This window comes from Stegostoma tigrinum, chromosome 25 (assembly GCF_030684315.1).
Source record: "Stegostoma tigrinum isolate sSteTig4 chromosome 25, sSteTig4.hap1, whole genome shotgun sequence".
In the NCBI taxonomy this organism is placed as follows: Eukaryota; Metazoa; Chordata; class Chondrichthyes; order Orectolobiformes; family Stegostomatidae; genus Stegostoma; species Stegostoma tigrinum.
In genome coordinates, this window is record NC_081378.1 from 13,810,658 (window position 1) to 13,837,125 (window position 26,468).

The 26,468-nt window shown below is 44.0% G+C and overlaps 1 protein-coding gene across 7 annotated transcripts in view; it reads right to left on the reverse strand.

Moving 5' to 3' along the window:
• The window catches only part of plxna4 (plexin A4), a 658,721-nt gene that overhangs the window by 241,479 nt on the left and 390,774 nt on the right, over nucleotides 1-26,468 (reverse strand). The window lies entirely within an intron of this gene.

A 26,468-nucleotide genomic window follows, 5' to 3' on the forward strand; every position in this document is an offset into this window, starting at 1 on the left:
GAGTGAACAACTCCTCATTTTAGCACATTATATCCCATCTGCCATATTTTTGCACACTCATTCAACCTATTTACATCTGTCTGCAACTCCCCTCTATCCTCTTCACACATTTTGCTACCTATCTTTGTGTGGTCTGCAAATTGAACTGCCACATCCTCACTGCCCTCATCTAATCATTGATGTAGATTGTAAAACGTTGAGACAATAACACAGGCCACTGTGGGACTCCAGTTGTCACATTGTGTAAAACTGACAAAGACACATTTATGAACACACTCAGTTTTCTGCAAGCCAGCCAATCTTCCATGTATGCTAATATATTACCCCCCAACACCTATTTGTTTTTATTTCCCATAGTAAAATTTGATGTGATACTTTACCAAATATCCACTGGAAATCCAAGTGTAATATGTTTACAGGTACCTATTAATCCATCGCACATGTTACCCCCTTGAAGAATTCCACTAAATTTGTTCATCAAGATTTCCCTTTGATGAAAATATGCTGATTCTTTCTGATAACTTTGGAGTCTTTCAAAGAGTGTAGCTATAATCTATCTAATTATCAATTATAACACCTTCCTCATATCAGACATCAAGCTAACTGGCCTTTAGCTTCAGGTCTTCTGCTGCACTCTATTCTTGATTAGAGGCCTTATATTGCCAGTTTGCAGTCTGATGGGATCTTCCCTGTATCGAGGGAATTTTGGAAAATTAACACCAATGCATCTACAAGTTCATTAGCAACCTCTTTTAAAACTAGGATGGAGTTCGTCTAGATCTGTTGACTCATCATCCCACAGCTCTATCAGTTTGTTTCGTATTTCTTGGCAATTATCATTTTTCTAAGTCTATGGAGCACCGCCTGGTCTAATGTAATTATCAGACTTGAAGTGAATATGCTGAACTTCAGTATTCATATAAACAGTTCAGAAACATAAACCACTGCAGCTCATACTGTTAAAATTAATCATTAGCAATTCAGAGCCTGAAAACTCCTTCGAATATTCCAATTTTCTAAGCTATAACAAGGAGGCTGTTTGGAACACCAGTCCAAACAACGGATTGTTGAGAACACACCCGATAAGGAATTCAGGAGAAACCTTTTCATCTAGAGTGGTTGGAATGATGGAATCAAATACAAATTCTCAACCTGCCTTTCTGGGATTTGAACTCATGTTTCCTGGATGATGAGCCTAGCCCTCCAGATGATGAGGCCATTAATTTAACACTAAACTAACATCCCTGATGCGACAGGACTGGTTCCATTCACTGCAACTGCCTATCCCTGCAGTGCAAACAAATGAATGTCACTCCTGCTCTCCTAGCTGTATTCCTCACAGAATAAGTACACAGTGCATTATAATTACATGGACAGTCAAACCGCTGAACCCCGTCAGGGGAACCAGAATGAATTTCCATTACACAGTGCTTGAGGCAAACTACGTGCTCAGCTCCAGCAGTCTGCTCAATCGGAACAATTCTATAATGGGATGGATATTGTACAAACATGTTGGCGATCTTCACGGGGAGGCTCTGTAATCGATCATTAAAAACCCAGACTCGGACCTGTCAAGGTTCATCCTTGGAAGCCAATGTTGAGGCAGTCACAGGAACTGGGTGCATACCCCCACAGAAGGGTAAAAATGGGACAGTGACATAGTGGGACGTCAAATCAATCACTGACTGCCTCTGAAAGCCTTTTAAAGGTTCACTGTATCCAGTATTCTGCTTAGTCTCGGGAGGTTGCAGGGAGCAGACAGAACCTGATCCCGTTTGGATTTGGGCTATATTTCACCATCTGACCATCCTCAGAATGATGTGTGTGCGGTTATTGGATGAAGATCACACTTACCCTGTTCCTGCCTCCGTACATTCAGTATCCTCCAGGCTCAGTGCTCAAGCACACCTCCATTTTCTTATCTGCACAGTGCGCCTTCTTGACACTATTCTAAAATGATACACCATTTTCCATTTGTGCAGTTGTGACACCCAGCTCTATCTTGCCATCAGACATGCCACATGCTATTCTCATCAAACCTTAGATAGCTCTGCTGCCCTGGCATAACTTACGCCAATTCCAGTTTCCCTATCCTCCTGCCAAGACTCTATCCTGCCTTAAAGCACCAAACCTCTCTTAATAGTTTCATTTAAATAAGGTCAATGTTTGGAGGTAGTAATGCTCTCTTTAGCAAATTGTGACAATTGCAATGTTAGCAACGCAACTCTCACTAACAATAATGTGAGAATGGCTCATAATGTAGTTTGTAGTGATCTTGGTTGAGTGCTAAAAGTTGACGAGGGCATTGGGAAGAAATCCTTGCCCTTTTTCAAAAGACCAGTATACCATGGGATCTTTCACATCCAAATGAGAAGGCAGACAGGCTTCAATTTAACACCTTGACCCCTCTGACTTACTCAGCAAGGAACCTGAAAGAGAATCCCAACCCAAATCCTCCTGAGCATCTGACTATAACATAAAGCTGTCCCGGATGCAGATTGGTTTATGATTCTGGATTAACAAGCCAAGAATGGTGAATCTACATTGGTATTTCCAATTTTTTTTTGATGTCTTATTCCACTTTGGCAAACAGCAGTTTTTCTCTTTCCCTTTCTCCTACGTAATGACTGTACTCACTGACAGGGGGGTCAGTTAGCTTTGGTGTTTGGTTTGTAAGGCAGAGTGATCCCAACAACATGGGTTGAATTCCTGCACTAATTGAGGTTACCATGAAGGATTTACCTTCTCAATCTTTCCCCTCGCCTGAGGAATGGTAACCCTCAGATTAACCTTCCACCAGTCATCTCTTCCTAATGAAAGTGAGTAGACCTATTGTCTCATAAAACAATGGTGACTTTACCTTTACACACTGGCTAACTGTGAGGAATTCAGTCATTTGGGTCTTGTGCACTGAGTACACACTAGTAAGCAATAGATATCAATCTCAATGCTTGCTGTTGGCCAGCACATACGCTCATATTTGAACTATATAAACAGGTAGAAAGGAGCTATTGTACAGTAGGAAAAGCCATTATTGAGTTGCCTGGCAACTCATCTCGGCATAAACATAAAAGCGCTGTACCTTTCTCATCCAATTGATAATTGGACAAATGATTTTATATGTCCTACATAAACAATGCAACTTTTCTCTCCAAAGCAGTCCCATTAAATTTATCTGCATAAATGATGTGCATGTTCTGTCTAAACAATGTAGCTCTCCTCTGTAGACAATATCAAAGGTCTCCTGTGTAAATACAATCAGTCTATACACGCGCACATTCTACTTCCCCATATAAATAGTGCAGATAGCTTATAAAATGATCAAGCCTGTTACCAAGATACACATGGGACATCACTAGCAGTGCTAGGTTTTACAAAGTATCCTCCAACCCACAGAAGCACTTACACTGAATTTGCATTGCAGAATTGCTTCTATTCAACATGTCTCTGCTGTACACAACAGTGCGACCGAGAACCTACACATGTCTCACTACGCAAGTTGCTGCTGAAAGTCGAGATCTAAATGTTGCAATGACAGGGAACATGGCATGTCAGAGGGACAGAACAAAACGCAGCACTGATTGCTGACTCCTGGTCTGTACAACTGGGTCCAGAGCTCAGCTGAAGAAGCTACCAGAGTCATTATGGTCATCCGATGCCAGGAGTGGCATCCAATTTACCATGGCTACTGGCAACACGGGGAATAGATGACTTACTGATCTCCAATGTTGCTTTCCATCCTGATTGAAAAGAACAGCAGCATAGGGGTAATGTCATGGATTAGGTAATGCTGAGGCCTAGTCTAATACTCTGGGGATAGAAGTTCCATTCCTACATGGAGAAATTCACATTAATCAGTGAAACATGGAATAAAATGTTATGTTTCATGAACAATATCAAGAAATTATGAATGGTCACAAAGACTTATCGGGTTCACTGATGCCCTTCAGAGGAGGAAACATGCTATCTTTACCCAGCCTGGCCTATACATGACTCCAAGCTCACAACAATGTGACTGACTTTTGGACTTCCCTCGGAAACGAACTAGCAAGTCACTCATTTGCAGCAAAATGCCATAGAAAGAAAGTGGGGCGACACAGTGGCTCACTGGTTAGCACTGCTGCCTCACAGAACCAGAGACCCGTGTTCAATTCCCAACCTCAGGTGTGAGTTTGCACATTCTCTCTGTGTCTGTGCGGGTTTTCTCCGGGTGTTCTAGTTTTCTCCCACAGCCCAAAGATGTACAGCTAGGTGGATTGGCCATGTTAAATTGCCCGTAGTGTTCAGGGATGTGTAAATTAGATGGGTTACAGGGGGGTGGGGTGGGGATGGGTCTGGGTGGGATGCTCTGAGAGTTGGTGTGAACTCGTTGGGCCAAAAGGGCCTGTTTCCACACCGTGGGGATTCTATACACCACCTGGACTGCAGCACAACTTTCTCAAAGACAATAAAGGAATGGCTACAAACTCTGGTCTCATTGGCAATGCCTACTTCCAGAGGACAGCTCTTTTGTAACATAAGGTACATGTAAGCAGAGTTTGGAACTGACAGCCAATCATCTGGGTGTTGGAGGGCAGGTTCACATGATAAATTTACCTTGGCGACAAATAAAGCTGGGCTGAAAGCGACAAGCATGAGGGGTGATAGAACATCATTAGTCACAGAAGCAGAAGTAGGCCATTCAGCCCATCAGGTCTACTCCACAGGAAGACTGATACAGGGACTGTTATATTTATAGACAAAGTGGGAACAGCATTTTTGAGTGAACTGTTGTTTGCAGAGAGAATGAAATACATAAGGTAGAGAAAAAAACAAACTGAAAATACGAGGACAAAGAGTAAGATGAGTCACAATAACATCAGCACACATGCTGGGCTTGAAGTGAATTACTGCACAAAGCTTTCAATTACTTGAATACTATTAAGTTATTGAACAGACATATTTTGTGATATATTTGGTTACTTAGGTATTTTCCAAAATGTCTGCACTGTGCAGATTAGAATTTTTTTTAATAAAACTCTCATGTTAATTACAACCAGTGTTGAAGTACAGTGCAAGTGAGCAGCTCAGTGAGATCCAGTTTCTGTTAATGGGAGGCATTAAGCTTGGCTCAGAGTTCTGCTGCATTGCTTTTCGAGGTGAGGTTCCCAACAGGCAGGCCACGAAGATAGGAGGCCATTCAGTGCTTGCAAGTATCTCTCGTTATAACCAGAAATTGGCACACTGTCTGCTGGACAGACTGTAGATTCAAAGGTACAATGAAGCCTGGATGGAAGGAAATGGCTGAGGGGAATAAGCATGGGCTAGAATGACATTAATGTATTAGACACCTGTCAGTAAGTGGATTAAGGAAGGGATGAGCAGAGAAAGTGCAGTGGACAGGGACAGAAGAAACAGAAAGGCAGCTGGAAATAAAACTAAGGAAGAGAAGGGAAAGGCAAAGGAAACATTGAGAGCCATTGCCTCTATCGATTCGAGGAAGTAACATCTGTGCCAGCAGCATCTTCTCGTGACTGAGCAGACTCTTTCTCAGCCGAGAGGGAGATGGAACTAGGGATCATAATTTGTTTTCTTTTCTTTCCTTCTTTGCCAGTGTTCTGCCATATTATTAAGACTTTGAGATTCAAAGTATGATGCAGTTTGATGGGCTAGGCACGGCTATTCTTTCAGATTTGGCAGCATCTCCAGTCAATAATGTCAATTCTTCAAGGAGGGTGTCGTTCAAGCATTTCCTTTGTCCTTCCTTGGAACGGGATCTGATTGATATTCTGTTGCCAGAGGACCTGGGAAATGGACCCTAGCAGAAGCTGTATATGACTTTGGTTAGTGTGGGGACCCTAGGGTGTCACCATTGTCCATCCATTGGCAGTCAGAATGTGGCAACTAACCAGATGACAGGGAGCACCTTGCCACTGCGGCCTACTTCTGCCTGTGCAGCTGGTAAAACACAGAAGTTTCCTGCCTGCCCCCCTCTTGAGGACTAGTTGTACTGTACTTTAGTACCTGCCCTTGAGCCTTTTCACCACAGGTAGGCCCTACCAGGCACAAGGAGCTCCTGATGATATCATAGATGTCTCTCCACCTTGATGACCTCAAAACATACGGAGCGCAAAAGTGGAAGTTGAAAGAAAAAGAATGAATGAGCAAGGTACAGAAAGAGAAAAAGTGCGTGGAGAGCCAGAGGTGGGGAGAGAGGTGAGATCGAGGCCAGTGGATGGGTAAACAGCCTGACTAAATCAAATATAGAAACTACCTTGTAGACTGAGAATCTGAATGAATACTGGCAGAGATTTGCCAATAATCATTCAAAGACCATCCCACATTAAAACTATCAGTCATATTGGCATCAATCCCTGAATGGTGCTGATGTTGCACATCTCTTGCAAAACAAGCTGGCCCTTAATCAGACCTTGCTGCAGTAATCCCACATGAAATCTGATGGTCTTCTACCGACAAAGTCTCACTGAGAGCCAGTGTGGTCACAAAATTCAATAAAAGTAGTTCAGGACAATTAGTGGAGCTGATTTGTTCAAAATTCTGAAAAATGATTGTGGCTGTACTAACCCTGACCTGCTTACACAGGCCAGGACAGATGTGATCGCACTGAAAGTACCATTAATTCAGATGGGCTACTTCTGAAGGCAAGTTGGAGTCACCCACAAGGCAAACAATCCACCATCTCCACGTTTGGGGGCATAAGCAGATTTACAAGCTCAGAAAACCCATAAGAATGACTGAAGCATGGTTTCAAGTTCTTTTCTCTTATGATTGTTCTGCACATTCAACAGTGTGAGACACTTCACTGGATCTCGAGTATGGGTTGGAAGCGTGCCAAATGGTCTTGCTCCTCTTACAAGGTTTTTTTAAAATCCCATTTCACAATCGCCAACGCATACTGTTGTTTGGCTCAACATAAAAACTGAAGTGGGTCAGAATTGAAGTAAGCAATGCAGAGAGTAGGTTGAAACCAGCTAAGGAGAAAATGTAAGAGATGGGAGAAATAATAGTGAAGAACTTCCCATTTCTAAAGAAGAGTCATACCAGACTTACAACATTAACTCTTTCTCTCTCCACAGATGCTGTTAGGTCTGCTGTGTTTCTCCAGCATTCTCTGTGGTTGTTTCAGATTTCCAGCATCCTCAGCATTTTGCCTAAATTCAAGTGTTCCCTAGCAAAATGGTAGCAAAGTCACTGTCCTTATCTATATAGCTGCATTAATGATCTGGCAACGCAAACGCAAATCTCACCACAGCGGTTGAGGAATTTAAAATTTGTTAATATAATTAATTTGGAATAAAATGCTTGTTTCTGTGACAGCGATTATGAAAATATTGACTTTAAGCTTGGTAAAAGGAGCTCTTCATTGTGGACTCATCAGAATGAGGACACAAGAAACAAACATAAGATAAGAGACACCATTTCACAGTCGGTTTCTTGCATCCTAGTCCTGATGAGTGCAAAATGAAAAGCTTCAACTTGTAGCGTCCTTCTTGCGATGGTTAAACAACCAATTGTCATTAAAACCCCACTGGTTCATCAATGTTATTTTGTGAAGGAAATCTGTTGATACTACCCAGTATCCTACATGCAACTCTACATCCACACAGTAACGTGACTGATTAGAACACAGAACAGTGCAGCACAGTACAGGCCCTTCGGCCCATAATGTTCTGCTGAACTTTTACCCTAAACCTAAGGTCTATCTAACCTCTACCCCCACCTGAGACTATCATCCATATGCCTATCTAATAGCCGCTCAAATGCACTTCATGAGGCTGACTCCACTACCTTCTCTGGCAATGCATTCCATGCCCTGACCTCTCCCTGAGTAAAGAACCTGCCTTTGACGTCTCCCCTATATCCACCTTCACTCACTTTAAAACTATGCCTCCTCATCAAAGCTACCTCCACCATCCTGACTCATAACTTACTTCTGAAACAGCCTGAACAAACTATTTAGTTGTACAAGGATTAGCAAATAAACTTTGGCCTTCCCCATGCCAGCATGCTGAGATCATCAATAAAACTAAAAATCTCAAAGTACATTTTGTCCTGTGCTCAATCGTTGTGGAACGGCAGCTCAAACAATTGAGAGACAAAGTTGTCTCTTCTCAACAAACCAGTCGCTTTCAGAGAAGACCAGACAAAGAAAAACCATAACTGAAAAAGTGCTTGAAGATTCTTTCCTGGACAACTCTACGCTCATCTATGTTGAAAACATAGCGATCACGAGATGGAGGTTTTCCTTGAGAAAGCTTATTAAAATCCGATAGTCCCAGGTTTTAGAATAAGAGTGTGGAGCCATGCTCAGCACAGGGTCTGGCTGCAACCGCATGTCTTTACAGGGAATTTAATCTTCTCGTACCCTTCTCCAGCAAATTTTTTTTAACTAGTTCCCGTAGTTCCTGGATTCCAATCTTCACTGATTGCTTTTCCCGTCACAGCCCCATGAAGTTCAAATGGAAACAGAATCAACGTGCAGGCTGCAGAAAAGAAGGTTCAGGGCTTTGTAATTCTCGGACTCAGAAAGGAACCTCCACAGAAACAAGTGATTAAAACATCAAGAGATAGCAGGAACTGCAGATGCTGGAGAATCTGAGATAACAAGGTGTATTAGCTGGATGAACACAGCAGGCCAAGCAGCATCAGAGGAGCACAAAAGCTGATGTTTTGGGCCTAGACACTTTCTTCAGAAGGGTCTTTCTGAAGAAAGGGTCTAGGCCCGAAACATCAGCTTTCCTGCTACTCTGATGCTGTTTGGCCTCCTGTGTACATCCAGCTCTACACCATGTTATCTCAATTAAAACATCAAAATGTCTCTCAGCACAGAGCAACCTAGAAATAAAACTTCTGCTGGGAGTGTGAAAGTTGCTCAGGTCCTTTCTACCTCCCCAGTCATTGGCTGCTGCCATGGCGATTAGGGTTGCCCCACTCTTGCCTGCATTTTTTAAAATATGTTGGCAAATAAATTCCACCAACCTCCATCAGGCTATTGAGTGGGAAAATCCAGAAACACTCCCTAATTAATCAACCCCAAACACTAACATTGGAAACATCAGTCCTTTGTTGCATTTGAAAAAAAAATGAACCATCCATACTATCACACATAGATAACAAAGTGTGGAGCTGGATGAACACAGCAGGCCAAGCAGCATCTCAGGAGCACAAAAGCTGATGTTTCGAGCCTAGATCCTTCATCAGATACCATCACACAGCCAGCTCAAACACATGAGAGACACTGGTCTGCGCCTCCTTGTGGCTAGCCTGTGAAACACTGACACAGCTCCGAAAGCAGAGTCTTTCACTCCCTCTCAACCACCAAAGGACAGAAGCTGCCCCCTATCAGCATCAACTAGGAAAGAAAGCATAAAATTCTTTAAAGAAGAATGCCCTTTCATCCAGGATGTGATGCAGTGCCAGTAGTGGATGCTCCTTCCCTTCTCATCCCATCTGCCATCCTTCCAGTCTCAGAATCAAGCCCTGGCAAAACCAAATTAGACACAACCAAAACATCTCCCACTTCACTTTGGCCAGAAGCCACAAACTATGAGCTGTTGACATTGAGAAGCTCAAAGTGTTGACACTCTATTCATTGCAGGCCGATTACATCTGAACCAAATCTGAAATCCATTATGAAACCTATGCACAAAAGGAAAGCTGCCTTTTAAGGAATATCTATGATAAGTGGTTCAAACAGAACTTTAGCAGACACAAATGACTATCATTGGGCAGTATAATACGGGTTAAAATGTGAATTTTTATGAATAGTTCCATTTTAATGGCCACCCACTAGAACAGGATTATGAAATGATTGATTAATTAAATGACTGATTAAATTGATCAAAGTGAAGATCAAATTTTGTTGTGATTTTAGCCTTTAAAAATCCATCTCCATGACTGGCCTGCCCCCACCATTCTCGTTGTGGAAATTTCTCTCTTCAGTACCTGCTGTGTACATCAGGTAATGACTGAAAATAATTTCAGTCCCAATTTAAGATTTTGCAAAAGCCACACAGAGTCCGAATTAGTTTTCCTACCATACAAATATTCCTCTGACTTGGTACAGAGTATGGACTCCAGTCTCCTTCCAATGACTCATTGTCATTCCTGTAACAAACAGTGCGGTGTCTTTCTGTGGTGATGATATATTAATTCACATCATTTCATTCACAAACTTTGCTGCTTCTTTCTGAGCTCACTCAGGTCTGACTTCACCCACCATCCTCCGTACTTACTGCCTAATGGCTTGGAATGCCATTAATGCCGTAAATCTTAAATTCTCATCGCATTTGAATCCCTTCTTGGCCTCAATTCAACCCCACCCCAATCCACCATATATGGTACTTCCTCTAAACCTTCAACTGACATCTCCTCATGGGGGAATTGTCAATAAATGTTTGATGACCACATCCCAACATGCTTAACTGTCTTTTAGCCAGTGTTATCCAAAGGAGAGGTATGCATTTCCCCCATACTTTTAAATTCATTAAAAAGACTAAGAGGACACTGGTCAACTGAACATAGGAAGGATATTATTGGTCCTGAGAGAATACAGAAATCATTCCAGGAATTAGAAACTTAGGTTATTTTAGGCTTGTTCTCCTGTGAGTTGATCTATTTGATTTTGGAAGGATTTGATAAAAATTGTTCACTGTTCTAATAGCTCTCTCAGCTGGGAGAAATCTAAGTCAAGAGGTTTTGAGTTTAAGGTTATGTTTCAGTGCAGTGACTGGAATATAAAATCCAGGATGACCCTACAGTGAAATACCAAGGTACAAATGTAATTCTCAATCAACCCTTCAGTGAGTATAAAATATTCCAAGGTACCGTTTTAACAAACAATAGGAGAGTTCTCCATGGTGTCTGGACCAATATTTAACCATCTAACAAAGCATGGGCATTAAATACCAATGATTAGATCATGAAAAGAAGATGAAGAAGAAATAGTTCTGAAAAAATTTTGGACTCAAAACATTAACTCTGTTTCTCTCCCCACAAATGCTGCCAGGCCCTCAGAGTTTCTCCAGCATCCTCCATGATTGTTTCAGATTTCCAACATCTGCGGCATTTCACTTTTATTATCGAATTGCCCTTTGAGTGAGCTTGCTGTGATCAATTTGGTGGCTACCTTTCCAAGATTGCAGTAGTGACTAAACTAAACATATTTCATCGGTTGTGAAACACTTTGAGACACGGTGAAAGGCATTACATAAATGTAAATCTTTCTTTTGCCTTTCTTCTGACCGAGGTTCAAGAGAAAATAAGATCGACAGAAAGGCATAACTGGCCTTTAGATAACTCTGGCTAAGAGAGAGTTAAGTGGATTGTATGCACAATTCAATCTGACATGAGTCACCGCTGTCTGGGAAGCAAAACTCTCTGGTCCTGGTGGGTTTTGCTGAAAAAAAGAGTGCTGTTTGCTATAGTCTCAATAATATGACAAAAATCAATATGGTATTAATGCAACGCTCAAATATTGAATAACAGCACATATATTATGTGAGTCACTGGATCAAGCTGGAATTGTTTAATAATGACTGGTCAGAGAAGGTTTGCAAGCTTTTATTTTACTTTAATACAGAACGTGATTCAAAGGCCTTGACAAAAGGGATTCAGTTTGATCTCCGCAGAGGAAACGTGTTTACGGAGACCTTGGTCCTTTCCAATACTGTGCGCGGACAGCATTTCCCTGTCTCACTGCTTCTCTACAATTCCAACATGCAATAATACTAACGGCAGCCAAATGTTTCTGCATTGAATTACACCGCATTTTCTGGAGCTTCTAATTAAATAAGGCATGTGATTTCATGGGCAATGGTACCTGTCCTGCACCTATCAATTCTTTCAAGAGTGCCTACACCCACAGCAGATTGGTGACGAACAAATAAATGCCAGCTACTGTCTTTAACCCAACCCCTCACCCATCAGTCATTCATACACACACACACACACACACACACACACACACACACAGACACACACACAGAGAAACGTACACATACAAACACACAGACACTCACAAACAAACAAACACACAGACACAGACAGACAGAGAAATTTATCAGCACAAATGCAGGAATACTGATTCGAACCAGTCCAAAAAACAGGCACTTGGAAATATCATATTGTTGCTTGTGGGATCTTGCTGTGTGCATGTTACCAGCTACATTTATTAAAACTGTGGCTGCACTTCAAGAAGTACTTCAGATTATGAACAGAGCAATATAAATGTTGTCAGAATCTCAGCTTATGCTAATACTGAACAAGTGAGATTCCAGAATCAATCCTGGCTTGTTAAATCCTAGATAACAAGATGTGGAGCTGGATGAACACAGCAGGCCAAGCATCATCAGAGGAGCAGGAAGGCTGATGTTTTGGGCCTAGACCCTTCCTCAGAAATAGCCAAGGGGAAGGGGGTTCTGAAATAAATAGGGAGAGAGGGAGAGGCAGGTAGAAGATGGATAGAGAAGAAGATAGATGGAGAGGAGGCAGACAGGTCAAGGAGGCAGGGATGGAGCCAGTAAAGGTGAGTGCAGGTGGGGAGGTAAGGAGGGGGTAAGTCAGTCCAGGGAGGACGGACAGGTCAAGGGGGCGGGATGAGGTTAGTAGGTAGGATATGGAGGTGGGGCTTGAGGTGGGAGGAAGGACAAGTTAGGGAGGCAGGGACGAGCTGGGCTGGTTTTGGGATGCAGTCGAGGGAGGGGAGATTTTGAAGCTTGTGAAGTCCACATTGATACCATTGGGCTGCAGGGTTCCCAAGCTGAATATGAGTTACTGTTCCTGCAACCTTTGGGTGGCATCATTGTGGCACTGCAGGAAGCTCAGGATGGACATGTCGTCTGCGGAGTGGGAGGGGGAGTTGAAATGGTTCGAGACTGGGAGGCGCAGTTGTTTATTGCGAACCGAGAGTAGGTGTTCTGCAAAGCGGTCCCCAATGTAGAGGAGGCCACAACATGAACAGCGGATGCAGTATACCACATTGGCAGATATGCAGGTGAACATCTACTTGATGTGGAAAGTCTTCTTGGAGCCTGGGATGGGGGTGAGGGAGGAGGTGTAGATGCAGGTGTAGCACTTCCTGCGGTTGCAGGGGAAGGTGCCGGGTGACGTGTGGCTGGAGGGGAGTGTGGAGTGGGCAAGAGATTCACGGAGAGAATAGTCCCTCCGGAAAGCAGATAAGGGTGGGAGGGAAAAGTGTCTTTGGTGGTGGGGTCGGATTGCAGATGGCAGAAGTGTCGGAGGATGATGCATTGGATCCGGAGGTTGGTGGGGTGATATGTAAGGTCGAGGAGGATTCTGTTTTGGTTGTTATTGCAGGAATGGGGTGTGAGGGATGAGTTGTGGGAAATGCGGGAGACACGGTCGAGGGCATTCTCAACCACTGAGGGGGGGATGTTGCGGTCATTGAAAAACTAGGACATCTGAGAAGTACGGGAGTGGAATGCCTCATCCTGGGAGCAGATGCGGTGGAGGTGAAGGAATTGGGAATAGGGGATGGCATTTTTGCAGGAAGGCGGGTGGAAAGGAGGTGCATTTTAGGTAGCTTCAGGGAGTCGGTGGGCTTGAAATGGATATCAGTTTCTAGGTGGTTGCCAGAGATGGAGGCAGAGAGGTCCAGGAAGGAGAGAGAAGTATTAGAGATGGTCCAGGTGAACTTAAGGTTGTGGTGGAAGGTGTTAGTGAAGTGGATGAACTGTTTGAGCTCCTCGTGGGAGCACGAGGCGGCGATGATACAGTCATCAATGTAACGGAGGAAGAGGTGGGGTTTAGAGCCAATGTAGGTACGAAGAGGGATTGTTAAATCCTAACTTTGTATCTGTTTTAACTGCGGCCGTCAGTGAGAGGCCTCAATTCCCAAAGCACTGCTGATGTACTTTTAACTCAAAAGAAAAATCATTTATTAAATGTCAAAGCACATGAACCAAATGACACTAGCCAAAGTAAAGGTTGAAAAGATTTTATTACGGATATCAGAAAAGAGAAAGGTCTGGGCCCTTCTTTAGATTTTTTTTCTCTGAAGAAGGGTCCAGATCTGGAACGGCAGCTTTCCTGCTCCTCTGATGCTGTGTTCATCCAGCTCTGCACCTTGTTATCTCAAATTTTCCAGCATCTGCAGTTCCTATTATCTCTGTAATTATTGTTGACGGTTGTTTTTTTTTAAGAAAGTCCTACCTGATTCCCCAATGCCCTGCAGGAATGGAAATCTGTCAGCTTAGCTAGACTAGTGCACATGTGATTCAGACCCATAGCAACATTGTTGACTCTTAACTACCCCTTGAGCAATTAGGGATGGGCAAAAAATTGTTGACTTAGCCAGTGATGGTCACATTCCATGGACAAGTAAAGAAACTGAACACTTCTGGGATTCTTGTCACTCAGCAAGAGTTTGTTTTAATGCACTGCACTGTTAACCTCCCCAGTTCTTCAAGTGAAGAATGTAAAACATCATTAAAATGCATGTGAACAAAAAAAATTTCACAATTCCACCACCTATTTCATAACTAATCTAAACTAAAACTAAACACTGTCCCTTTCTTACATTGTCCTTAACGATGCAAATTTTTATTTCTCGTAATTTTGATTTCTCTTGATCCACTCTTGGGACCTAAATACTAAGCACAGCATTTGCTGCCCATCCCTGATTGCCCCTGAAATGAGTGGCTTGCTGGGCCATTTCACTGGGTGGTTAAGAGTTAAGAGCCGTTTACGGTCTGGGAGGGGGGAGGAAAGGAGACAATGCTGAATCATTTCTAAACTTAGAGAGATGGCAGAAGTCTACATGGGAATGATGGTTCTGCAATGGGAATGAACTCCTCACTCTCATACTTACTGACACCTGATTATCCGATTCACGGAGTGTCTCCCACCAGGATACACCGAGACCTGAGAGAGGGAGCCTGTGCTCTCCCACACCTGTGTACCTACTGAGGAGGAGGAGGAGGAGGAGGAGGACAGGAGGCCTCATTGAGGAAATAAATGATCTCATTGAGGCAATTTATGGATTTGTCTGGAAAATATGCAGCTAATAAGAATCCCTCCAAGCGCACTGTAGAGCACAAAAAGTAATTTATTTATGACAGCTTAAAGACAATTATACCAGCTTGGCATAGGTAATGAGAAAATAATGTACTCTTATTTTAATAGCGTGAAATGAACAATGACGGAAACTGGGACTATTAACTGTACAAGTATGTGTATCGACTGTGGAACTGAGCACTTAAGAAAGAATGGCCCTTGTTACAATTAATTCAGCGTGCTTCACAGGGATGCCAATGAGGAAATGCTGGCTAAAAAGAAACAGACCCCTGAAACTGGCTATTTAATCGATGAATCTCAATAAGCACTTGCCACCCACCAACAATTTATGCCAAACTAAGACCCTTAGAAGATTACAATGCCAAATGATTCTTACTGCACTTCACTGTCTCACAGCCTGGGCAACACAGTGGAGGCCTATTTCATAACGGTTCCCCATTTCCCTGCCAGTTAGTGTGAGCAAACGTGTGTGTCACGTGTGCACTTCCACTCCACTTTGGGGGGTGGGGTGGGGCTGGGTGGTGTGCTGGATCCTCAGCAGAATATGGAGTGGATCTTCTATATCACGAGGATTGGCACACATACATCCACGGATTGCTGCACACTGCTGCTATTGAAACGCGTGTCCATCTGGCCTGGAATCATTAGTGGATCAACAACCTAGCATTAGCCGGTGTATTCAGAGGAGGTGAAGGATTAATGAAAAGGTTAGGATCAGCCTTGTGATAGTGAAGCAAACATCACGGCACCCCTCTGCAGCTTCAAAGGTGTTAGAGAAATCCAAGTTGTTTTTGAAACAGTTAATTCTCACAGTCACAGTGCTGATGTGATTGCCACAACAGAGGTGAACCCAGGTCTTCTCACAACTCCAAGCAAGTAAGTTTTACACAAATCAATTAGACCGAGACTTGCCTGTATCATGTTCTGCCTCGAGAGCTGACAGCTATTCCCAGCCCCGGGCAGAGAGCCATGTAGCAGTCAAGACTCGATTCTTCCTCCCTCACACATCCAGCCATTTGCAAAAGAGTAAAATCTCTGTCATTGAATATCTTGTTCTCTCTGGAATTACTGCAAGGCAAAACCACACTAAAAGTCTCTCTCTTTTTTGTATATTATATCAGGAAAAAATCAACATCAGTTCTTGGAAGGTTGAAAGAAATAGACACTGATATGAATGGCTGCAATGATTTCTATGGTAACACGATCACAGAAAGGGAGTTGATTATAAATAGTGATGATCAGGGATGGGTGTTCATTCATTTAATGGATTGGTGCCAATGATGTAATTGATTGGGCAGCCTTGGGTGGAGCTCAGGATCTGTTGGGCAATTTTACAAAGTGCCTTGGGGCCAATGTACTAGTTCCATCACCTCACATGGATCGAGTTAATAAAACTTGACACTGCTCTCTTAACAAAGTTGGCCAAGTGGTTGAGAAACATGGATGCCAGTTTGGCTCATGGGGCATATTGTGGGAACTAACATCAGTCTGCATACAGTTACCTTATAGCAGTGCTCGTCGGTATCACCTTCTAGGTGAGACCGACTGTGTGTGCAAAGATCACGGGTCCCACAGAGCAGGTTACACCAGTTTCGTGATGTCAGATATGGTCAAAGCAGCAGAATTCCAACCTGGTTGCAACCTCCTCACTAACAGCTGCAGAATTGTACTCCAGCACAATTTGCAACCTCGTGGCCCAGCATGTCCCTCACTCAACCATTACCTCAAACCAGGGAATCAACCCTGGCTCAGTGGACAGTGCACAAGGGCATGCCAGGAATAGCACCAGGCATACCCAAAAATGAAGTGTCAACCTGGTGAAGTGAGCAAACAGGACTACCTGCACCGTGTCAGGAATGGTGCTGGATAATTTAACAGCTCACTGGAGGTGGTCATGCTCACAAATATCCCCATCCTCAATGATGGAAGAGCCAAGCACATTAGTGCAAAAGATAAGGCTGAAGAATTCACAGCCATTGTCAGTCAGATGTGCTAAATGGATGATCCACCTCGGCCTCCTCCATTGGTCCCAACATTACAGGTACCAGTCTTCAGCCAATTTGATTCACTCCATGTGATATCAAGGAACGGTTGGGGACATTGGATACTGCAAAGGCAATGGGCCCTGACAACATTCCAGCAACAGTACTGAAGACTTGTGCTCCAGAACTTGCCATTCCCCTAGCCAAGCTGTTCCAGTATAGTTACAACACTGGTATCTACCCGACAATGTGGAAAATTGCCCAGGTATGTCCTGTACACATAAAGCAGGACAAATCCAACACGGCCAATTCCCGCCCCATCAGAGGAGCCATTAGCACTGTTCCATCACGTTACTATCAAGCAGCGCCTGCTCAGCAATAACCAGCTCAGCGACGCCCAGTTTGGGTTCTGCCAGGGCCACTCAGCTCCTGATCTCATTACAGGCTTGGTTCAAACATGGACAAAAGAGCTGAATTCCAGAGGTGAGGTGAGAGTGACAGCCCTTGATATCAAGGCTGCATTTGATCGAGTGTAGCATTGAGTAGCCCTAGAAGAACTGGAATCAGCGGGTATTGGGGAGCAAAAGTTCCGATGGTTGGAGTCATACCTGACACAGAGGAATATGGCTGCGGTTGTGGTTGTGGGAGGTCAATCATCTCGGCTCCAGGTCATCTCTGCAGGAGTTCCTCAGGGCAGTGTCCTAGGCCCAATCATCTTCAGCTGCTTCATCAATGACCCTCCCTCCATCTTAAGATTAGAAGTGGGGATGTTCGTCGATGATTGCACAATGTTCAGCACCATTCGTGACTCCTCAGATACTGAAGAAGTTCACAAACAACAAGATATGGACAATATCCAGGCTTGGGCTGACAAGTGACAAGTGACATAGAACAATACAGTGCAGAACAGGCCCTTCGGTCCTCGATGTTGCGCCGACCTATGAGCTAATCTAAGCCCCTCCCCCTACACGATCCCATCATTATCCATATACTTATCCAAGGATAATGGGAACTGCAGATGCTGGAGAATCCAAATAATGAAATGTGAGGCTGGATGAACACAGCAGACCCAGCAGCATCCCAGGAGCACAAAAGCTGACGTTTCGGGACTAGACCCTTCATCAGAGAGGGGGATGAGGGGAGAGTTCTGGAATAAATAGGGAGAGAGGGGGAGGCGGACCGAAGATGGAGAGAAAAGAAGATAGGTGGAGAGGAGAGTATAGGTGGGGAGGTAGGGAGGGGATAGGTCAGTCCAGGGAAGACAGACAGGTCAAGGAAGTGGGATGAGGTTAGTAGGTAGGAGATGGAGGTGCGGCTTGGGGTGGGAGGAAGGGATGGGTGAGAGGAAGAACAGGTTAGGGAAGCAGAGACAGGTTGGACTGGTTTTGGGATGCAGTGGGTGGAGGGGAAGAGCTGGGCTGGTTGTGTGGCACAGTGGGCGGAGGGGACGAACTGGGCTGGTTTTGGGATGCGATGGGGGAAGGGGAGATTTTGAAGCTGGTGAAGTCCGCTTTGCAGAACACCTCCGCTCGGTTCGCAATAAACAACTGCACCTCCCAGTCGCAAACCATTTCCACTCCCCCTCCCATTCTTTCGATGACATGTCCATCATGGGCCTCCTGCAGTGCCACAATGATGCCACCCGAAGGTTGCAGGAACAGCAGCCCAATGGTATCAATGTGGACTTCACCAGCTTCAAAATCTCCCCTTCCCCCACCGCATCCCTAAACCAGCCCAGTTCGTCCCCTCCCCCCACTGCACCACACAACCAGCCCAGCTCTTCCCCTCCACCCACTGCATCCCAAAACCAGTCCAACCTGTCTCTACCTCCCTAACTTGTTCTTTCTCTCACCCATCCCTTCCTCCCACCCGAAGCCGCACCTCCATCTCCTACCTACTAACCTCATCCCACCTCCTTGACTTGTCCATCTTCCCTGGTCTGACCTATCCCCTCCCTACCTCCCCACCTATACTCTCCTCTCCACCTATCTTCTTTTCTCTCCATCTTCAGTCCGCCTCCCCCTCTCTCCCTATTTATTCCAGAACCCTCACCCCATCCTCCTCTCTGATGAGGGATCTAGGCCCAAAATGTCAGCTTTTGTGCTCCTGGGATGCTGTTGGGCCTGCTGTGTTCATCCAGCCTCACATTTCATTATCTTGCTTATCCAAGGACTGTTTAAATGCCCCTAATGTGGCTGAGTTAACTACATTGGCAGGCAGGGCATTCCATGCCCTTACAACTCTGTGTAAAGAACCTGCCTCTGACATCTGTCCTAAATCTATCACCCCTCAATTTGTAGCTATGCCCCCTTGTACAAGCTGAAGTCATCATTCTCGGAAAAAGACTCTCACTGTCCACCCTATCTAATCCTCTGATCATCTTGTATGTATCTGTTAAATCCCCTCTGAACCTTCTTCTCTCCAATGAGAACAGACCCAAGTCCCTCAGCCTTTCTTCATAGGGCCTGCACTCCAGACCAGGCAACATCCTGGTAAATCTCCTCTGTACCTTTTCCAATGCTTCCACACCCTTCCTGTAACATTCACACAAATGCCATGCTATGACCATCTCTAGTAAAAGCCTAAAAAGCTACTGCACCTTGACATTGAATGGTAGTATCATTGCTGAATCCCCCACTATCAACATCCTTGGGGTGACCATTCACAAGAAACTAGCTGGGTTCACCACACAAACACAGTGGCTATAACAGCAGGTTGGAAGCTGGGAATACTGCGCCAAGTAACTCATAGCCTGACTCCCCACCATCTACAAGGCACAAGTCAGATATATGATGGAATTACTCCCCACTTTCCTGAATGAGTAGAGCTCCAACAACACTCAAAAAGCTTTGCACCATCCAGAACAAAACAACACCCTGATTGGCATCACATCCACAAACATCATCTTCCTCCACCACCGACGCTCAGGAGCATCATTGACAAGATCCTTAGATAGCAACTTCCATACCATGACCATTTCCATCTAAAAGGACAAGGGCAGCAGACACACAGGAAACATCACCACCTGCATGTTGGAGATAATAGGAACTGCCGATTCTGGAGTCTGAATCAACAAGGTGTGGAACTGAAGGAACACAGCAGGCCAAGCAGCATCAGAGGAGCGGGAAAGCCGATGTTTCGGGTCTGGACCCTTCTCAAATTTCTGAAGAAGGATCCAGACCTAAAATATCAGCTTTCCTGCTCCTCTAATGCTGCCTGGCCTGCTGTGTTCCTCCAGCTCCACACCTTGTTACTACCTGAAAGTTCCCTTCCAAATCTCTCACCGTCCTGACCTTGAAATATATCGCCATTCCTTCACTGTTGCTAGATCAAAATCAAGGAACACCCTCCTTCAAAGTATTGGAGGTCTAAATACCACAGCAGTTAAAGAAGGCAGCTCACCACCATAGCAACTAGGGATGGACAATAAATGCTGGCATGGCCAGAGACGCCCACATCCCACAAGTGAATTTTAACAAAGACTGCCTAAAACTTCACACCTGGGTGTTTCTTCAGTTTGCACATGCCCTGCCCAAAGCATCGTTAATTGTCTGAAATGTGAACCCCGAACTTGTGGGGTCAACTCACAGAGCAACGGCAGGATTTGGAGCCAGCACTTCTCCTGAACGATAAAGCACTAATTTCACTCAGTGAGATTACAGTGAAATCACTGTGGTAAGGTGGTGAGCCAGTAACATAGCTGCATTTCTCCAATTCAGAGGGAGAGCTCCATCCTAATTGCTTAGCACCACACATGAGGTTAGCACAGCGTCCGAGGCCCCACTACTCGAAGGACAGAGGTCTGGTCTCTTAAAGGTCTAAGGAGTGTTACGCAGGTTTTTCTAAAACTGGAGCACATGCATTTCATACTGAAAACATTTATCCTTTCATCCAGGCTGACCCACTGTGCAATTCCACAACCTCAGGATTTTAATTCAAATATCCACTATCACTGTTTTTCTTTTTTGCATCTCGCCCATGAACAGATAACCTAAGGACATTTTCACGGAGGGAATACTACGATAAAGATGCTATGTAAATGGAAATTATAGTTTTGCTGAATAGACATGCCCTGAGGTCAACAGTTGGAGCAATGGGATTTTTTTAAACTTTGCTAATTTTCTTTTGGCACTTTTCTTGCCGAGGTTACTTTGCTTAGTTCTAAACGATGGCTCTGCTTGTAGGAATGCAATGGACTCAGAATTTCCATTGTAAATTAGATAGATAGGCAAATGAGAAAAGACAGGCAGGTAAACGGAAAGAATGGTAGATAAAAGGAGAGGTTAGTATTAACATTAACAGGCGAGAGTTGGCACAGATCAAAATAAACAAACAGCATATGGAGCGACTGGATTGTTTAGCCAGAAAAGTTCAGCTCATTGGGACATTCAGACTCACATCTACTTCCTCTGCCCAAAGTGTACTTCCTACAACTGTAATTCATCACCATAAAAAAGTCAGACACATACAATTATTTCAATTATACAGTCAGTTAAATTGATTTTTATTGCATTTACAAAAGAGCAAAGGGCTGACGGGGACAAGGAGCTCACAAAATACTCCCTAGCAAGCTCCCTCTCATAGTTACAGCAAACTACGGTAAGCTATTGAAATGCAATTTTCAAACATTCCCCACCCCCCAACATCATTTTCCTTCCTTGTTCAGATTTCTTAATTGCTCAGATTGTCGAAGCTGGTGACCTCCAGGATGACCTCAGGAGAGTGTGTGCAGCCAACCTAGACCTGATCACCACACTTCACTCTGAGAGGGTTCTCTGTTTTCTCACCAGGTTTCTCTTACCCCTGGAGGCTGAGTGGTAGAGAGCTATGTTTTCACTTTGCTCAGTCTAAATGATTTATCAAGCCAAAAGAACCTTCCACTCTGCACAGACAGCAGCCCTGGATCGAGGGATGAGATGGGAACCTGATCTTCTCAGCCTGGCTGAGTTCCCTGGCACACAACCCAATCGATGCTCTCTGAAGCTCAGCTGCTGGTGTCAAATTCCCAATTACAGAAACTAGGACAGGGACCTTATGAAATCCATCTTCAAGCCTTGGCACCGGGCCTAAGGCCAAGAATTTAACACTACAATCTAACCGTAACATTGGATCAAGCTCTTTGTGAATCTCTGCCTTCCCTGACAGTTAAACACCTTTCTTCTGCCCATCTGCCTTCATTCTTCCAAGGCAACAGCGAGCAACATTTTCTTTGACACAAAGGGCTGAATCTTGTCCCGAGCTCTGGAAAACACAGCCTGCATGATTTCAGAAACTGCACCTCTGAATCATATGTTTTCTGGCTTGGGTTTTCAGTGCAGTTTGTGAGATGCTCTGGAACACGCATGAAGTCAGGGTGTGTAGGTGAGCCATTCTAAAGGCCCACTTTGGTGCTTCACGTGTATCCCCACACTCAGCAGAATTGAAAAAATCTCCAAGTCTTACAACCAATCCAACAAATCCCAATGCCAGCCCATGCCCCCTCCAGGTACTCCCTATGCTTCCTCAGGCCACACAAGCCATCTCTATGCCCCCCTTATATATCCTCTATAGTTAATCACCCAGTGTACACAATTTACAGTCCTCAGACTCCATGGCGCATTAATGGAAAATATTTTACGAGTAGAATGCCTGTTTATCAGTGTAAAGAAGCAGGTGGTTAGATTTCTTTTCATGCTAACAATAACAGTTTGTAACAGTTTTCACTGCCTCATGGTGTTTCTCCTTTAGAAGAGTACAGTAACGCGTTGACAAAAACAGAAGGCTGGACAATGTGAGTCGCAACTTTGCAAGCCCTTTTCTTTTTCAGATCCTTCAATAGTCTTGTCCCAACTTTATTTGAACCATTTTTCTAGCTGGGTGTCCTGATCACACCTCAATCCACACCATGAGTGGTTAATCTTCCATTACCATAAACACCCAAGACCCCATGAAAATATTTGCTGGGCCTTTCTCCATTTCTTCGAATGTTCAAGAAGCCTTTTCACAAACCTTATACTGGAGCTCATGTATGCATTCCTGCACAATGTGTGCTTCCCACACAACCTTTCAAAGCTGGTTCTTGACACAAAACTCACTGCCCTCATCTCCTCTCAGTGACTCTTTACAAAAACTTTAGAGATGTTGATCGGCTGTGTAAGCTATTGTGTTATTTTGCCAAACTCTGCAAGCAAAATTCACTGCCACAAATTGATAATGAAAACGTTCTCAGCAAAAATGTGTCCAAAACATGTACACCTTCAGAATCAAGGGTTCAACAGAATTTAAAGTGAACTTATAACATTTTCTTCCAGTAAGAAATAGATTAACAACAATTGTCATAAACTGCTTTGAAAAGAAAGAGGGGGAGAGTGGGCTCAAGCAGTAACATGGGCAGGGAAGCAGCATTCAGAGTACAATGGCTCCTATAGTGATACCATGACTTTGTATTTGATTTAAAACATAACTATAAGGAATAAGGAATTGAAATAACAGAAAACATTGAGCCCATCAACTGCATTCCTTCTACAAATCAGTCCATTAATCTCCAGAAGATGGTCTCTGTTTCCTCCACTTCATTTTACCTCCAAATATCAGTGAAGTAAAACTCCAGGTTACTGACTTGATCTTAGATTCTCGACATTTTCCTAATAATTCAGGGAGCACTGTGTTCCATATTTTATCAACTCTCGCTTCTGCTTTCTCCCGTTCAGACATTCATCCAACCCTTTATGAAAATCTGTTTTTGTATATAGCATCAACTATTTAACAAATAGTGTGGCCTTGCAGCAGACTGTTTAATTCACAGGGTTGCAAGGTCTTGTCTGTTGGTCTACAGCCACTCGATGTCATGCAACTGAGGAACAGTCCAGGTATTATTCAATTGGTTCAGTTGATGTTGCAGTTGCAGAGTATTTTTTTTTACATACGGCCTCTCCCTTGTGATTATACATCTCCTGTGCCGACATTTTCTGTTTCTGATTCCTCTTTCCAGTGGAGATGGTGGGAAATGATGAGTGTTACAAACAGCTGACTATCTGCTTCATCTAACTCTCCACTTGTGGGGAAAAGAGATTTACGCAGCCCCCTCCACCAGCTCCTGCCCCTTAACCCCACCCTGGCAAGGGGTTCAAAATCAGCTCTGCAGGCCAGATCTTTGCCGTTTTAGGCTTAGATAGCACAAAAGTAACTTTTCTTTTGCTGGGTTTGAAACCCCAATTTGGTTCAGAATGGATGGCAGGAAAGTCATTGCATTTTCACAGGACTTTCTTCTTTATTAGGCTGAGCTGGTGGCAGAGGCTAAAGATCAGTGGCAGCTAATGGTGACAAATCAGAGGAAATACTTCACTCGCACGATTGAAATAAGGTCACATCCTCCTTGAGCAGTGTGTCTGAATGCAACTCAAAGGTCAGATGACAGAAATATACTTGCAAGAGGGTTCAGTGCCCCCTGAGCAAAGAAGGGACTGGGGTGGGATGGGGTCGGCTGGGAGAAAGTAAGGGGTCAGTGAGTAAAATGAACTCACGTTCCTGCTATTGAGTCATGATAGTCCACTCTATGATAAATGGCCACTGGATCCCTGACTGATTCCAGTTAATCTCAACTTGAAAATGAAATAGGAGGAGACTTAGAGAAGAAAATTAACAATGCACCGCATTTTCGATTACATATTTGGTGCGCTGGCCTTTATTGGTTAATAGTCTGAGTGTAGGTGTTGGGAGGCCATGTTGCAGCTGTATAAGACATTGAGTAAGCGACTTTTGGAATCCTGTGAGGTGAATGGACAAGGTAAACAGCCAAGGTCTTTTTCCCAGGATAGATGAATCCAAAACTAGAGGACATCGGTTTAAGGTAAGAGGGAAAAGATTTAAAGGGGACCTAAGGGGCAACATTTTCACACAGAGGGTGTCGCATTTTGGAAGGTCGAATTTGAAAGCTGAGTACAGGATTAAGGATAGGATTCTTGGCAGTGTGGAGGAACAGAGGGATCTTGGTGTGCAGATACATAGATCCCTTAAAATGGCCACCCAAGTGGACAGGGTTGTTAAGAAAGCATATGGTGTTTTGGCTTTCATTAACAGGGGGATTAAGTTTAAGAGTCGTGAGATCTTGTTGCAGCTCTATAAAGCTTTGGTTAGACCGCACTTGGAATACTGCGTCCAGTTCTGGTCGCCGTATTATAGGAAAGATGTGGATGCTTTGGAGAGGGTTCAGAGGAGGTTTACCAGGATGCTGCCTGGACTGGAGGGCTTATCTTATGAAGAGAGGTTGACTGAGCTCGGTCTCTTTTCATTGGAGAAAAGGAGGAGGAGAGGGCACCTAAGTGAGGTATACAAGATAATGAGAGGCATAGATAGAGTTGATAGCCAGAGACTATTTCCCAGGGCAGAAACGGCTAGCAAGAGGGGTCATAGTTTTAAGCTGGTTGGAGGAAAGTATAGAGGGGATGTCAGAGGCGAGTTCTTTACACAGAGAGTTGTGAGAGCATGGAATGCGTTGCCAGCAGCAGTTGTGGAAGCAAGGTCATTGGGGTCATTTAAGAGACTGCTGGACATGCATATGGTCACAGAAATTTGAGGGTGCATACATGAGGATCAATGGTCGGCACAACATTGTGGGCTGAAGGGCCTGTTCTGTGCTGTACTGTTCTATGTTCTATGTTCTATGTTCTATGTTCTATGTTCTATGTAGGAAATAAACTGGCAGCTTAAAACGCATCTAGATGAGTAAATGAATAGGAGGGGTTTAGAGGAATATGGGCCAAATGCTGGCAAATGGGACCAGATTAATTCAGGATATCTGGTCAGCATAGGCAAGTTGGACCGAAGGGTCTGTTTAATCCATGCTGTGTGTCTCCGTGACTCTATAATTAGAAGGGGCAGACTCCCTGGCCCTTGTAAAAATTATCCCATGGGGACAACTGGGCCTATCTTCACTGGATTTTTGAAGAATGAGAGGGATGTTCATTGAAATGTATAAAGCTCTAACAGGAATGAATAGACTCATCATCGGAATGTTGTTTCCCCTCAATGGGAAATACAAAACAAGGGATCATAGTTTCAGGGAATGCAACAGGCCATTTCAGAGAAATCGCTTCATTCACACCGTGATAGAATTCTCTGTCACAGAAGGCTGTGGAGACCAATTCACTGAATATGTTTTTGAAAGAAGCAGACGGATTTTGAGGCCAAAGGTGTCAAGGGCTATTGGTAGAGAGCAGGAATATAGTGTCAAAATGGAGGATCAGTCATGATCATGTTGAAGGACAGAGCAGAATTGATGAGCCAAGTGTCGAACCTATGTCCGTATTGTCTGTTCTATGTCCTGAGATAAAGATTATATAGGTTTTCTGACAGACTCAAGAACCAGCCTGACTCATAGATGCCCATGCACCCAAATTCAAAACACTAGTCTTCTAAATTGATCTAAGGAAACTAATTATCAATTAGTGTTTTTCCTCAGAAGATATATTT